A 17,207-nucleotide genomic window follows, 5' to 3' on the forward strand; every position below is an offset into this window, starting at 1 on the left:
AAGGAAAAGTTCAGTTTAGGGTTTAAAACCCTAATGCTGATTAAAGGAAAATTTCAGTTTAGGGTTTAAAACCCTAATGCTGACTGAAAGGAAAAGTTTAGTTTCGGGTTTAAAACCCTAATGCTGACTGGCTAGAAAAGTTCAGTTTAGGGTTTAAAACCCTAATGCTGACTGAAAGGAAAAGTTCAGTTTAGGGTTTAAAACCCTAATGCTGACTAGCTGGAAAAGTTCAGTTTAGGGTTTAAAACCCTAATGCTGACTGAATGGAGAAGTTCAGTTTAGGGTTTAAAACCCTAATGCTGACTGGCTGGGGACAAAGTTCGAGAATACTAACTGACCTCTTTTTTTTTTTGAATTTTCTTGTTTTAGTAGAAGATAAAAGGGAGTCTCGTGGAAACTTACCTTTCGAGTGAATTCCTTATTGCCAAAATATTTCTTGTACCCATGTACCTTCTTCTTTGGGCGACACCTGCTTCTTGCACGGTTGTCTTGGATTATACCTGTTTCAATTTTTCAGACAAACAACAATTGTTAGTTCAGAAATGACGGTCGGTTTGGTGACCTTGATCGTTCCCGTTGCTTTGTTGCGTCCTCATTTCTGTCGCGAAGTCCTGCCATTGATTGGATTCAAATGGAGAAACTCTTTTGATTGCTCAGGCTTGTATTTCCAGATTCTGTGATGATTTGCCTCGTAAGGCTCTTTTTTTTTTTTGTGTCCCATCTTGCTTGGAGATTCTCAAGGGGGATTTTATTGGGGATACTCTGTGGGGATTTGTACAAAAGGAAGCTCTGTGGGGAAATATTTACAAAGTGGATTCTTTGTGTGGATTTTTGTACAACGGGGCATGCTGGGGATTTGTTTCAAAGCGGGCTTTCTAGGATTTATTGGGGTAAGCTTGTTGGGGAATTTTTACAAAGGGACTCGCTGGGGATGTGATGGGGATTTGTGTCCCATTTTCTTTTCTTTTTTTTTCTTTTTTTTTTGTAACAAAGGGAAGACCCTGTGGGGATCTGTACAAGAGAAAATCTGTGTGGATTTCGCTGGAGCAGACCTTTTAGGGAATATTTACAAAGTGGATTCTTTGAGCGGATTCGCACAAAGGGAAGCCCGGTGGGGATTTGTCCGAGGCGGACTTGCTGGGGAAATTTCTCTCTTTCCTCTTTACTTCGAACGCCGTCAAACATCATGATTCTTCAGGTTTAGACAGACGTACCGATGAAACGAGGTGTTTTCCTTCATGAAACGGAATTACGTGCAACCAAACCTGCCACCTATCCTTTCCGGTATATCTAGAACTTGGGGTTAAACATGAAAGAGATTTGAAGAAAAACAAAGAAAAGAGAAAACGAATTTCAGAAAAGGAGTATCGCCTTCGGGACGAGAAAGACTTATCTGAGGAAGACAATGCTGGCTTTAAATGATCATGACATGTTTTTTGGACTGGACGCCTGATCTTCAATGAACTTGCGTTTCCTGCCGAACCAAAACGGATCTGTGATTCCGAACCTGTGGAACTTTGCCGAGACCTCCTTGGGGTGGAGTCATTCTTTTCGGCCAACAGCGCTCTTTTGCGGGTTTTCACTGGCTGACCTCTCTCATTTCTCTTCCTGTCATCGCTTGATAGCACTCTTTGTGAGTTTTTACTAAACAAGCTCTCTCATTTTGGTTTCTCTACTCCCGTCGTCTCGCGGTGCCCGAAGGTTTTCACCAACGAGACTCTCTCATTTTAGCTCTCAATTTAAAGTGTGTCGGTCTCCATTCATGACGCTTATTGGCCCCCCGCTATCTTTGGTAATTGATCTGAAGGCGTGTGTTTGGTAAAGATCGGTAGATGATACTAACTTCTAAACCGCTTGACGTGCCCCGGTTCCAATTTCAGGGTAAATGGGATTTTATTGTTGGTGTGACTGAACCTCAGGGAGAGGCTGCCTACGTATCCTTTCGGAATCAAGTCAAACGTAGTTCAGGCTCTCGTCAAATTTTTTTTTTTAAAAAAAAAAAAAAAATAGGTCGCCGAAGGGATGTGACCGGCTCGAATGGCTTGTAGAGAGAGTTGGTAGTGTTTGGGAGTAGTGGGGAATAAAACCTTCGTCATTTCAAATGTGTAAAGACCACTGGAGTATAATTCAAACGTAGTATCTCTTGACTGCATCTGCATTTACTGCAATTTCGGGGTCATTTCCTTCGATATCACCTAGATACAGTGCTCCTCTCGGCAATATCTTCCTTATGATGTATGGGCCTTTCCAATTTGGAGCAAACTTCCCTTTTGCTTCCTGGTGATGTGGTAGAATACGCCTCAGTACCAGCTGACCTACTTCGAAATTCCTGGGTTGGACTTTCTTGTAGTAAGCACGGGCCATTCTTCGTTGGTACAACTGTCCGTGACAAACCGCGGCCATTCGTTTTTCATCGATCAAAGTCAACTGCTCCAATCGAGTCTTGACCCACTCGCTGTCTTCGATTTCTGCTTCAACAATGGTTCGAAGAGAAGGAATTTCTACTTCTGCTGGTATCACAGCTTCAGTCCCATAAACCAAGAGATAAGGGGTTGCCCCTACTGATGTGCGTACCGTAGTGCGATATCCCAATAATGCAAATGGTAGCTGTTCATGCCACTGTCGGGAACTCTGGATCGTCTTCCTCAGAATCTTCTTGATATTCTTGTTTGCCGCTTCCACTGCGCCATTGGCCTTGGGCCGATAAGGGGTGGAATTCCTATGCACTATCTTGAATTGCTCGCATATATCTCCTATCAAGTGACTGTTCAGGTTTGCTGCGTTATCTGTGATGATAGTTGCAGGAATACCGAAACGACAGATAAGATTTGAGTGTACAAAATCCACTACGCTTTTTTAGTGACCGACTTGAGAGTGACAGCCTCTACCCATTTTGTGAAGTAGTCTATGGCAACCAGTATAAATCTGTGTCCATTCGAAGCCTTTGGCTCGATTGGTCCAATGATGTCCATGCCCCAGGTGACAAATGGCAAAGGTGCAGACATGGGATGCAGTTCCGTGGGAGGTGCATGAATCAAATCATCGTGCACCTGACACTGATGACACTTCCGAACGAAGCTAAAGCAGTCCTTTTTCCATGGTCATCCAGTAATAACCTGCTCGAAGGATTTTCTTCGCTAAGACATACCCGTTCATGTGAGGTCCGCACACACCTGCGTGTACTTCGTGCATAATCTTTCTCGCCTCCTCGGCGTCGACACATCTTAGGAGGTTGAGGTCCGGGGTCCTCTTGTACAACAATTCACCGCTCAGAAAGAAACCACTTGCATGTCGCCTAATGGTTCTCTTTTGATCTCCAGTAGCATGCTCGGGGTATTCTTGTGTCTTCAGGAACCTCCTGATGTCGTGGTACCAAGGTTGTGTATCTGCTCCTACCTCGATTACGTTGCAGTAACCGTGTCTTTCCTTGATTTGGATTTCCAAAGGATCGACGTGGGCGTTACCCGGGTAGGGTAGCATTGAAGCCAGAGTAGCAAGTGTGTCCGCCAGTTCATTGTGACACCTCGGGATATACCTGAACTCTATTGATGTAAAGCGCTTGCCGAGGTCCTCCACATGCTGTCGGTAAGGGATAAGCTTGACATCCCGAGTTTCCCATTCACCTTGGACTTGCCGGATAATCAGGTCAGAATCTCCCATAATCAGTAAGTCTTCGACATCTTGATCGATTGCCATATGCATGCCCATGATGCAGGCTTCATACTCAGCTGTATTGTTTGTGCAAAAGAAACGCAGTCTAGCTGTGGCGGGATAATGCAGACCGGAAGGCGAGATCAAAACTGCCCCGATCCCTACACCTTTGGCATTCACGGCTCCATCAAAGAATATCTTCCAAACATGAGTGTCCTCCGAGACCACTTCTACGGTGTTTACTTCTTCATCTGGAAAGTAGGTACTCAATGGCTGGTATTCCTCATCGACCAGATTTTCGGCCAAATGATCTGCTAGCGCCTGGGCTTTCATTGTCGTGCGAGTGACATAGACTATGTCGAATTCAGTAAGCAAGATTTGCCACTTGGCCAGTCTCCCAGTAGGCATCGGTTTCTGAAATATATACTTCAAAGGATCCAGCCTGCTTATGAGGAAAGTAGTGTGGGCTTGGAGATAATGTCTCAGCTTTTGAGCAACCCACGTCAGAGCGCAACATGTCCTTTCCAGCATAGTGTATTTGGCCTCGTAGCCGGTGAATTTCTTGCTCAGGTAGTAGATTGCTTGTTCCTTCTTTCCGGTTATGTCGTGTTGCCCGAGGACGCAACCGAAAGAGTTCTCCAAGACTGTCAGATACAAGAAAAGTGGTCTCCCTGGCTCTGGAGGGACCAAAACTGGGGGATTCGAAAGGTATTCTTTGACTTTATCAAAGGCTTCTTGACACTCAGTTGTCCATTTGATCGCCGCATCTTTCCTTAACAGCTTGAATATGGGCTCACACGTGCTTGTCAGCTGGGCAATAAATCGACTGATGTAGTTCAACCTGCCCAACAAACTCATCACGTCTTTCTTCGTTCTCGGGGGAGGTAGATCTCTGATAGATATTATCTTAGTTGGATCTAGTTTGATACCTCTCCTGCTTACGATGAATCCCAAAAGTTTACCCGACGGGACTCCGAAAGCACATTTGGCTGGGTTCAACTTCAAGTCGTATTTCCTTAGTCTCTCGAAAAACTTCCTCAAGTCTTGGATGTGATTATCCTGCATCCTGGACTTGACTATCACGTCATCCACGTACACCTCTATTTCCTAATGTATCATGTCATGAAAAATGGCAGTCATGGCCCTCATGTAAGTAGCCCCGGCATTCTTCACACCAAACGACATGACCCGATAACAGTAGGTGCCCCAAGGCGTGGTGAAGGCAGTTTTCTCGGCGTCTTCTTCATCCATCAATACCTGATGATACCCAGCGTAACAATCTACGAAAGACTGTATTTCGTGTTTGGCGCAATTATCAACGAGGATGTGGATGTTGGGCAGTGGGAAATTATCTTTGGGACTTGCTCTATTCAGATCTCGGTAATCTACACATACTCGAGTTTTCCCGTCCTTTTTCGGTACTGGAACCACATTTGCCAACCATGTTGTATACTGGACCACCCGAATCACTCCCGTTTTTAGTTGTTTGGTGATCTCCTCTTTAATCTTGTCACTGACCTCAGTTTTGAACTTTCGTTGCTTTTGTTGAACTGGAGGACAATCAGGATGAATCGGCAATTTATGAACCACTAGATCAACACCTAGTCCCGGCATGTCATCATATGACCAAGCAAACACGTCTTTAAATTCCAAAATAAGTTGAATTATCGCATCTCGCGTTTTCTTGTCTGTGTGAATGCTTATTTTGATCTCCCGGATTTCTTCAGGAGTTCCTAAATTAACCGGTTCAGTGTCATTCAGATTTGGCTTAGGTTTATTCTCAAAATGTTCCAACTCTCGGTTTATTTCCCTAAAAGCTTCTTCTTCATCATATTCTGGTTCCGGGTTCATTAATTCACAGTTAAATAGCTCGTTGTGATCTGGGCGTGAAGTACGCAAGCATGTCATATTTAAAGCCGCATTATTATAACTGGAAAGAAAGATAAAAGGAAAAATAACAAAAATCAGAACAAAAGAAAAAATGGGAAAGCAATGATGATTTTTTTTATTTTCTTTGGAAAGTTGGAAGACAACAATGTTTACAACTTAGGAATTCCAAACAACAATTGAAAGGAAGAAAACGTTCAAGTTATGTCCCGGAGATAACTTGTGACACAGGAAAGGTGGCAGGACAGATCTACCCGGACTTCCGTCTAGTCGGGAATGGCGTGACCTCCCAGTTTCGAAATTTGGCATTCGGCCCCATGTACAGCATCTCAGCAGTGCTTGTGCCTTCACCTGGTTGAACCATGTGGGTCTCGTAGAGCATTTCTCTCATTACCCCACATATCTCCTCGATTTCCTCAGCCGTGAAGACCTCATCGTCTTCTTCTTTGGTGTATCTTGGCCTAATGAAGGTTTTATATAAATCCGGTAATGGTTGAGGTAACTTACAACCCTCATTTCTCCTCTTCTTTGCCCTCTCTTCGTCTCCTGGAGTGGGTTTAAAACCTAGTCCAAAAGGTTTCTTGGTGACTGGCAAGGTGATGGGTTCTGTTATTCCCTGAAGGGTTCGTCCAAGCCCTTTCCCTGGCCTAAATCCGTGTCGGATCATCTCTTTGGCCACCATAACCGAGGCGTTAGACAAGAAAGGCTGGGGGCAGGGTATTCCTTCTTCGTGCTGCTCTGCCAGTATAATCTCGAAAGCTTGATAGACCGTATGTTCGCTCCCTTCTCTCGGTTCAAGATATGGGATGGATGGGTCCCGATAAATAGCATGCTCGTCTTCTCCATGGACCACGATCTCTCGGTCTTTGTACTCGAACTTCACCATCTGGTGAAGAGTGGAAGGCACGGCTCCTGCCGCATGGATCCAAGGTCTGCCGAGGAGAAAATTGTAGGACGTATCCATGTCGAGCACCTGGAAGGTTACTTCGAATTCGACTGGCCCTATGACCAACAACAGGTCTATTTCCCCCATGGTATCTCTCTTGATGTCGTCGAAAGCCCTTACGCAGACATTGTTGGGTCGGATTCTTCCGGTCCCAATTTCCATTCTTTGTAGCGTGGAGAGCGGGCAAATGTCAACACCTGAGCCCCCATCCAACATTACCCGCTTGACATAGTAGTCCTCGCATTTAACTGTTAGATGCAAGGCCTTGTTGTGTGCCGCCCCTTCTGGGGGTAGATCGTTCTTGCTGAAAGAGATTTGGTTAACGGCGAAGAACCTTTCTGTCATTCGCTCCAGTTGTTCAACTGAGGTTTCAGCTGGCACGTATGCTTCATTCAGGGTCTTTAGTAAGATCTTTCGATGCTCGGCCGACCTCATCAACAATGATAGCATGGACACTTTCTTGGGGCAGTTGCGCAGTTGATCTATCACTTCGTAATCCGGCATTTTCATTTGTTGGAAGAACACTTCCGCTTCTTCAACGCTTACATGCTTCTTTGGTGGGAAGCGCCTTTGTGTGGCGTCGTTCAGCTCTTGGGTATTTGAATACCTTCCAATGAAAGTATTTTCTGGAAGTTCTCCCATGACCTCTTTACCTTTGTACATTACCAAAGTCTTTTGATAATTCCACGGCACTGTGGACGGGTTGGTCATCGGCTTTTGTGGCACGCGTCCGATAACCACTGTCTCATTCAGCCGAGGTGGTTGAATCGTCCCCCGGACCACATAGGCCCCTTTTGGCACGTACATAGGTTTTGCCTTTTTGATCCCGAAGTTCTGCGTCTTCTCAGCTCGACCTCATGGTATGTAAAGAACTCCATCCTTTACCGGTACCACTTTCTTCTCCACCTTCTTTTCAGGCTCGCTCTTTATAGCCTTGGCCTCCTCCCCCTTTCCTGGTTTCTGGTCTGTCTCAGGCCTTTTCCCCGTGTCGACAATGGCGATTATAGCTTTCAGAGCAGGGTCGAATTCTTTGTCTTCGCAAATCATTCCGATCAGCGGCCCATTATTGTGAGCAGGCAATGGATTGTTAGTCACATTTGGGATCTCCTCGTCCCTTAGCACTATTTTCCCTTGCTCTATCAAATTCTCGATCACTCTTTTCAACGACCAGCAGTCATTTGTATCGTGTCCCTCGGCCCCTGAATGATAGGCGCATCTGACTCCAGCTTTGTAAAAAGGTGACGTCGGGTTTTGCCTCGTTTGAGGGATTAGTTGCAAGAAACCTAACTGGACTAACTTCGGGAACAAAGTAGAGTATGGTTCACCGATGGGCGTGAAAGTCCGCCTTCTAGGTGGTTCCTGAGGGCGGAAGTTATTCTGCGGAGGTTGTGGGTTATAGTGGTTGCGGTAAGGAGGCTGATTTCTGGGAGGTGGAGCTTGGCCTCGGTTGGCTTGTTGCGGCGGATGGGCATAAGGCTAGGCATTAATGACCATATAGGGTTGATGAGCATATGCCAGATTTGAGTGGGGGTAGTAGTGTTGTGAGGTTCTTTCCGGAAAACGGGGCCTAGGATGATGATATTCCCTTGCTTCCGAGGCTGCCATGGTCGTTTCTTCCTTTTTCTTCCCTCTTGCCATTCCCCCGGACCCGCTTTGGACGGCTTGGGAGGTCGCCCTTATGGCTGCTTGACTCAGAATCCTACCTGTTTTCAGACCATTTTCCACCATCTCTCCAATCTTAATTGTTTCTGCAAACGGCTTTCCCATGGCTGACATCATGTTTTGGAAATAGTCAGACTCTTGAGCCTGGAGAAAAGTAGTGACCATTTCTACCTCATCCATGGGAGGCTTCACCCTCGACGCCTGCTCACGCCACTTAATAGCATATTCTCTGAAGCTTTCTGAAGGTTTCTTCTTCAAATTCGACAGAGAATTTTGGTCTGGTGCAATGTCGATGTTATACTGGAATTGTTTCACAAAATCTCTGGCGAGATCATCCCATATATGCCATCGGGACATTTCCTGGTCCATATACCATTCCGAGGCTATCCCTACTAGACTTTCCCCAAAATATGCCATTAGCAGTTCTTCTTTTCCGCCGGCTCCCCGCAATTGGTTGCAATATTTCTTAAGATGTGCAATGGGGTCACCGTGCCCATCGTATTTCTCAAACTTTGGGGTCTTGAAACCCACTAGCAGGTGCACGTGAGGGAACATGCATAGGTCGGCGTAAGAGACACTCTTCTGTTCGCTCAAACCTTGCATATTCTTCAAACTTTGTTCAAGGCTTCTCATTCTTTTGGCCATCTCATTTTGTTCTGCAATTCTGGGGTTCTGATCCTGCCCGGGTGCAAGCTCGCACTGAGACGGTGGAGGATTAGTGTTGGTAGCGAGCCTAGTTGGTTCCATTGAGAACGAGGGTGCTTGCAATGTAAAAGAGGATGAGTCAAAGCTTGGCTTGTACGCAGCAGGCTGTGCCGTAATCGGGCAGGGCAGTGCAGTAAAGATGTTCATGCTTGCATCGGTGGCTGACATTTGGGGATGAGGCTCAGAAGGCGATCCAGCAGAGAAGGCTGAAGTAGCTGGGTACCCGAATGGGGTAGCGGGATAATTTATGGGGACATTAGAAGTCCCGCTTGACCGGGAGAATAACTCAGGGAATCCGGGGACGACACTTGGCGGTTCTTTTCCGTTATTCCAGTCGTCCAGCATTTCCAACATACGGAGTCGTAGGATTCTATTTTCTTCTGCAGTTGCAGATTCAGGTGTGAGGACGGCTGAGATCGAGCTCTCCTCGGAAACAGGGATTGTTTGCAACGGAATTTCTGAAGACATTTCCACACTTCCTTTTGACCTGGTGAAGTAAGTGTGAGTACTGCTTCCGGTCTTAACAACAGGTAGCTGAACACTTCTCTTTGACCTCGTGAAGTATGAGTGCGAGGCCAGACTTTCACCAAACCAACCGTCTTTCCAAAACCTGGAGAGAACTCAACGACACACGAGTGGTTAATTCGAAATAAATAACAGATAGGCAACCTCACGTTGAGCATGATGCACCTATACAGTTAAGTGAATTCTACATGTTTGCGACGAAAGCATGCATCATTCCGGCATTCTTTTTAAGCTTCCCTTTTCTTATCATTTTTTTTCTTTGTCTTTTCTTTTATGTTTTTATTTTGCGGTAAAAATACGACCGGATCCGATGAGGATTGCCTACGTATCACGATGTCACGTGAATCAGATCGTTACGTAGTTCAAAACACAAATGAAAGAAACACACCTTTTATTGTTGAAACGGTCTATTACAAACTATATTTTGCAAAAGAAAGAGCAAACTTTAAAAATAAACCTAGACTCAACCTAGACTAAACAAACTGATGGGAAAAACAGGCAGAAGATGCTAAGATACAGACTCGACTTATGAGTACATTATGGTTTTGAAAATTTGTGTCCGCGGGGCATCGTTCGGCCTCGCCATGGTCCTAGGTGTGAGATCCCTCTCAAGTTGCTCCAGCTCATGCATGGTCTGCTTGACATAACTCATCACTGTCGAGAGCGGTAACGCTGGTCATGTTCTCACATCGTAGACATCGTCTGGTGATGGCATGGGCGATGGCCTTGATCCTATCTCTGGTTTGCTTCTTCTCTATGAGTAGGCGTTTTATTTGATCGCTACATATCTTGAATACCTGAGCATCCTGTATATGCTGATGCTTCAGTTGCCGTACTTCTAACTTCATCTGGGCCAACAAGTCATACCAGTATCTGCTCTCAATTTGGAAATCCTTGGCCTGATTAGCTGCTTTGATCTCAAGTGTAGCCATCTCTCTCTTCATTTTAGCAACAGTTTTCTCGTGGTCGCCTTCCAATTGATTCAAGTATCGGCGATGCTTATCTGCTCTTGTATCCCACTGTGCCCTGAGCTCTGCTATGACGTTTTTAGATTTCTCTAAATCCTCTTGCCATTCCCTGACTTTGCTTTTTAGCCTTTTTATCAACTGCTCATCTGATCGACGCCTTGGCTGTTTATCCGCATCCATCCTTATCTGTTTGATCTGGGCTCTGAGCATTTCGTTTTCCTGAATTAACCTGTTCCGTTCTCCCAGATTGGTAGCAACTTGCACGTTGTGATCATATTTCAGGCTTTCCACTTGTTGCTTTAACCTGCTGATTTCGGCGCAATAGCCTCTTTCTTTTGCTAGCCAATCCCACTGCTTTTGCGACGATTCGGCGAAATTCAGGATGTGGGGTCTCTTAGCCGGCCTTTCATGCTCAAGTTCCCTTCTATACCATGCAAGGTAACCTGGCGCCGTCTCTCCTTTGGCTCGATCCCGCACGCAAGTATCTGATTTCAAATATTGACACTCACTCCATATTTGGCGAATATTTGCTTCTGGAAACTGTCCATTAGGACTTATCTCAACTGCTTGAGTGCTAAGATCTTCCTCATGAGGTACTGTCTGGCATCTTCCGAGCTGTCTCAAAACTCGGCAGGGTGCGTAAGGTTGAATGCTCTTAAACCCCATCAGTAAGAAATGAGTTTTAGCTGCCGGCATATATATGATCTCATCAACAGGCAACCATCCCAGCGTCCATTGTATTTGGCTGGCAGTAAGAGCTTGAAAGAATGAGGTCCATGCCAGGACTCCTTTGGGCAAACTGATCTCTTTGGTTCTCGTGTAAAATTCTTCTATGCAAGTCTTTTCCGGGGAACCATGGCTCAAAATCTCGGAACGATGGCAGAGGTGCTCGGTCATCCACATTTGTAGGAGCAAGTTACAACCTTCGAAGAAATTTCCCCCAGCTTTACAAGCTGTGAGAGCTCGAAAAATGTCAGATACCACCATAGGCTATGGTTCATTTTGAAAAATCCCTGTCAGATTTTGGTTATGCTCGAAAAATTCCTGTCAGATTTTGGTCATTATTGAAAAATGTTCATTTTGCATTGTGCTCATCCTGCACATTTATTAAGGTGTTCTTTAACAAAAATAACTTGACTCAAAATATTTTACAAGGAAGATCAAGTTTTCGAACGCGGCCTTTCAGCACTTCGGGGATGAAGATTTTGAGGCCGTGTGGGTCAATTGGATGAAAATCCTAAAAATGACCCGAAGGTGGTTATTTATGCAAAGTCAGCCTTCCGGCGTCCCTTTCGGGAACATTCGGCTATTTATGATAAAACAACATCACCTGATTTATTCGTGACAGAATTTGACACACATTTATTATTATTATTATTATTACTATTTGTTTTTGTTCCTTTTTTTTAGTAAAAGGTGGGGTTGAACCCGATGGGGGTTGCCTACGTATCTCACATCCGGTGAGAATCAAACCGGCGTAGTTCGGTAAATCGTGAATAGAGGAAATCAATTAAACCCAGAAAGCAAGAATATGTTTTTGTCATTATTTTCTTTTGAAAAGAGATAAAGACTAAAGAATTTTTTGTTTTAAGGAAACATTTGGACTATTAGTCTGAATTTATAAAGGAGGTACTACGAAAGAAACAACACATTTTTTTTTTGAATTATGAATTTTCCGTTTTTTTTTTACTTTTAAATAAATACCTTCTTTTTTTTGATTTTGAAAGTGATAAAAAAAATTATATTATTTTTTTTAATAACTCAAACTAAGAAGACAAATTTTGTTTTTATTCTCTTTTTTTTTTTAGAAAAATTCCGGCGAGGTTTTGACACTACTTGGACATTGGTTTTATTTTTCCAAAATAAGTAATTATCTCCCTACGCTGCTATTTTTCTTTTTTAGAAACCGGTCAGCATGCGGAACTGAAGCAAACAAATGCGCAAAACAGATAGGAATGCAGCAGGATGGTCTTTTCATTTCAGGTTGCCTGTCCTAGACGGACCCAACCCCTGTGTTGAGCCCCCTAAGTCAAATGCAACATGATGCAAATAAACGTTCCTACTAGGGATCCGGCATGAAGTTTCGTTATACTAGGTTTATAACCTGGGCATTTGTTCTAGACTGTGTACCCGAGCGGACAACTCGAGTCGAGGAGGGGGCTACGTACCGGGGACCCGCGAGATCGTCCGGCTTTGTAACTTGTCCGACCTCTTTCTTATTTCAGGCATCGACACTAACAGAATAGGGAGTCTCGACCAGCGAGCTTCTCCCCGGAGGTAAGAAGAGAAGGGTTTCGGCACAGTTTATATACAGTTCAGATAATATCAAAGCGGTAAAGACAAAATTTAGCACGTTATGTAAAAACATGTAATAAAGATAATATAATAAAGCCAAATATAACAATTATTCTAAGCTCGAATTCTTGAACCCTGAACCAGTGGTTCTGGGTCAACAATCTCCCCAACGGAGTCGCCAGAGCTGTCACACCTCCTTTTTGCGCGCCCAGCCCCCGAAGGGTTAGATGCGCGAGGGAGTTTTTCCAATTTAAGTGACAATATTCGAAATGAGATTATTTATTTAATTCAGAGTCGCCACTTGGGAAAGGTTTGGCTTTTGGTGTCCCAAGTCACCGGTTTATCTTGAATCCCAAATCGAGGAAATTTTCGACTTTCCAAATGAAGTCTGCGAACCAGAAATTCTAAGTAAGGAATTCTGTTGACCCGAGGGAAGGTGTTAGGCACCCTCGAATCCCGTGGTTCTAGCACGGTCGCTCAAATTGTTATAATGGCTAAATATCTGATTTAAATACATGTTGTGACTTATGTGCTTTTATTGAGTTTAAAATCGTTTTTATTATTATCATTTATTTTTATAGAATTGCAACGTCGTGAAAATGCATCTCGAGCCACGTCGCAATCAATGCACCCGTAGTTATTAATACATTTCGACTCCGTTGAGATTTGAATTTGGTTCACATAAATGCGCACCTGAATTTAAGAATGTAATTTAATTAAGCTGTGCCTAGAGAGTCTAACGCGTTATTGTCTTTGGGGAAGGCCATGAAATTCACTAAACGGCCTGTCCTGAATTCTAAATATTTATTATGGTTAGTTATTGAGGGCCCCGCAATTTGCATTTTTTATTTGGCGAGGCTCGTCTCATTATTTTAGAAAAGGATGTCCTAAAGCGACTATATTTCTATTACATTTGTCTCTAAAAATAAAAGAGAAAGACCAAACTTACTTGTTTAAGCAACTACATACTAAATATCTACTATGTTTGACGAATCCGAATTTTGTTTGATTACCTAATTGGTTGCTTATGAGATGAGAATTACCTCATGCCTTGTCTTCAAGGAGTGAATGAGCTTTGTTAATTTGCTAAGGGGGATTGCAAGAAAACTAATAACGTACACTAAATTTACATTAAACGACCTTCTAGTTTGAATTTTAAAACTAGCTCATTTGGGCTTGATAAATGAAATCAGTTGTTTATTAGGAAAACTACTATTAATTGAACTCAAAAAGTAGTCGCATTATTTTGAAATAGTGAATCTATATCGAAACCCATATCGAACCTATATAGGAACAAGTAATCTAACAAGAGGGTTGGCATACATGGTCATCCTGTTAAAGTAACACCACATAAGAATTAGCTTGGGGTACATTTATCTTGAAATTAAATGGAACCAAATATAACAAATTTGACAGTTCAAAAGTCTAGACAAAATACATACAGATGCTTGCCACGATTCTATATTATACTGTCATAGCTAAACCGAAACCTAATGGTTATACACATTGAAAATACGTCTGATCTAACAAACAATATTATCTGATATGTCAATCAAGATGTGCATAATTCATACAGAGCAATCGTGGTTGGAACTAACTTAAACAAATACAGACCAAGCTACCATTCAAACTATTTTTGAACACAAGGATTGTAAAGTAAACAGATGTTCATTTCTTTATTTCAACTTCAAACTTCAAACTTTCCGCCAACAAGGTTTCAGGAGTGTGTACCTGGGAATGCTTACAATCGAAGAAGAAAGGAAGTCAGTAGAATGACAATGGCAACAGAAACAGCAGCAGTAACAGCAGGTAACAAATAGAACAGCTCCCAGTGCAAGATACAGTTAGAGCCGATGGAAAATGGCGGAAAGACAGCAACAAACAATGAAGTAGAAACAAAGCTCCAAGACAGACCAAATCCAGGAGAAACAAACAATGTGAATAAACCAATGAACTCAGCTGATACTTGAAAGAAAACAGAGTTGATTGAACAGGTTGAACAAACTGAGAATCACACAAACAAGGAAGAAACAGTTGCTGATTTTTTGTATATTTTCCTCTCTCGTAGGTGTCTGTATATATCTAACAATCAAATCTCCAAAAGTCTGAGTTTAGTCTAAAAATCTGCCTGCCTTTTCCCTTTTCAAATTTTTTTTTGTTTTCAAAATCAATCCATTCCCCCTTTTCTAATGGAAGTTCCTTTCTTTTATAAGCCTAAAATCACCCCTTTAACAGCCTGTTAGACAATCAGAACCCCCTCCCTTTCTTACTGTCTTTCCACTCAATGTTTAAAAAATCAAATCCCCCATGAGATTCCCTGACAGTCCCCTTTCCCATTTTATTAATTAAAGCAGACATGAGCAGCAGGAATATAATCTGACAGCATATGCTGTCAAACTATTTTAATCCAAAAAGGGCATTTAATGCACATGTTGTGCACAAGTGCACATGCCCTCCAATTCAGATTGCAGTTACAAAAACTAATCCTTTTATACTTCTGATTCAAATATATCAATTATAAGTAGCTATAGTTGATTCTCAATTTGATTCAAACAATGTTCAGCAAGACAAATCAAAATGTTACCATTCAAACAGCTAAAACTATTCGACGACATATATCGAATCGACTATACTAATTACAACATATACAATCAAAGCCAAGGATTAGAAATCTAACAGTATCAACAAAGGGGTTTAGATTGCAATGTCAGAACACAGACGACCTCGGGGACTGATTAATCGAGCAGTTTCAAATTCCATTGACTATACAGTTTATCCTCACACACATTACCAGTAAATGAAAGAAAGATTCAATCAAAACAGAGATGGACAGAAACAGTTGATAAAAAAAATTTTAAGGATACAAATTAAACAACCGACTGGACACACAAACAAACATTCAAATACAAAAGACAAAACGAACTGATAAAGAAAAACAAACATTACCTCGAAACTTGAAAAAATCAGAAAACCTTGTCTTGGATTCAAACAGACCTTTCTTGGGGTTGAACGGACTTTAATCGAAGTGTTTCTCAAATGAGAAACACTTCGATTAGGGTCCATTAGACCCTAATCACTTGGCTCAAACAGACACGGATCAGTCACGAGGAAACCTAGGGTTCTAGAGGGCAGATTTGGGTTTTGGGCTTTCTTGGTTAGATTCGGACCAAACCAAGCATGGTTTGGTCACGAGGGAGGTCCGGGGACTGTCTGGTATGAATTTAGGGCAGATCGGTGTAGATCGAGTTTTGACTCGAATCTTCAAATGAAGATTCGAGAAGGTGGGATGGGATTCGAGATGTGTAGTTGGTGGATTTGGGTCCAGGACGGTGAGGAGCATCTATGGTGTTAAGGAGGGGGGCACCGGCGTCCATGCCGCTGGCTTTCATGGCGAAGGTATACAGGGGCGGCTAGGGTATCGAGGACTGAGGTCTGTGGAGGGGACGACTAAGGCCTGGGGGTTTGGATAGGGGGGCAGGGTAAAGGTTATAGGCTTATATAGTTAGTGAGGGATCGATTCTTGGCCGTTGGATGGGGTGAGATGAAGGGTCAAGATCTTTTGGCTGGTAAGGAACGGTGTCGTTTCAACCTAAAGGGGTTTGGGTCGGTCCGGGTGGAATGGGTCGGGTTTTGTTTATGGGTTATGGGGAAGTGATCTTGGCCGTTGATCAATCTGAGATCAACGGCCCAGATCAAACACGACCCAAACGACGCCGTTTGAGATAGTTACGGGTTGAACTGGACTGGACCGGTAATTTTGGTTTTGGGTTGAGTTGTTTGGGCTTGTTTATTTAAAATCGGACTGGCCCAAGTCCGAAACTCTTTCTTCTTCTTTTTTTTCCTTTTTAATTTCTTAAATTAGTTTGCCAAATAATACCATATAAAACATAGAACAACAATTATCACACAATTAACATTTAATTATACTAAACACTTAATGACAAAATACAATGAAGGATGCACATATTTTATTTTTTCTTTTAATAAACGGATTACGGTTCACACGACATATAGACATATATTTTTTATTTTTGTTTGAATAAAACAACCATGGGCAAAATCACGAATAACTAGCAAAAAATGCCACGTAAAAATTCAGCAAATGTACAGCAAGACCAATTGCTATTATTTTGTTTCTTTTGGAGTGATTGTCGCGTAAAACAAAAATCACGTGCTCACAATGTTCTATGGGATCTAACAGATATTATTTAAGAGAAAGATGGGATATCAGGATCCAGTTGGAGTTAGAGTAACCCAAAAATTGTGGATAGGTTGTTATCATTAACTAACGTTTCCGAAAGATGGTGCAAATGTGGTAATAGATCTCCTTCTAAGACACCCAGATGGTGAACTCTAGAGTAGTACAATCAGATACGAATACTGGAATATTCAAAAATTTCAGAAGATAGGCAGTGGGAACTTAGAAGGGACAAATATTTACCTTAGTATGATTCTAGCCCCGAGTAAAAAAAAAGAATGTTAGGCATTCCCAAGAGCCAGTAAGATGAAGCTAGGGGAGCTTATAGGGAAAGAACTTTTTGTTGAAGCTTTCAGAATAAAGTGATAGA

The sequence above is a fragment of the Nicotiana tabacum genome, chromosome 8 (assembly GCF_000715075.1).
Source record: "Nicotiana tabacum cultivar K326 chromosome 8, ASM71507v2, whole genome shotgun sequence".
Lineage (NCBI taxonomy): Eukaryota > Viridiplantae > Streptophyta > Magnoliopsida > Solanales > Solanaceae > Nicotiana > Nicotiana tabacum.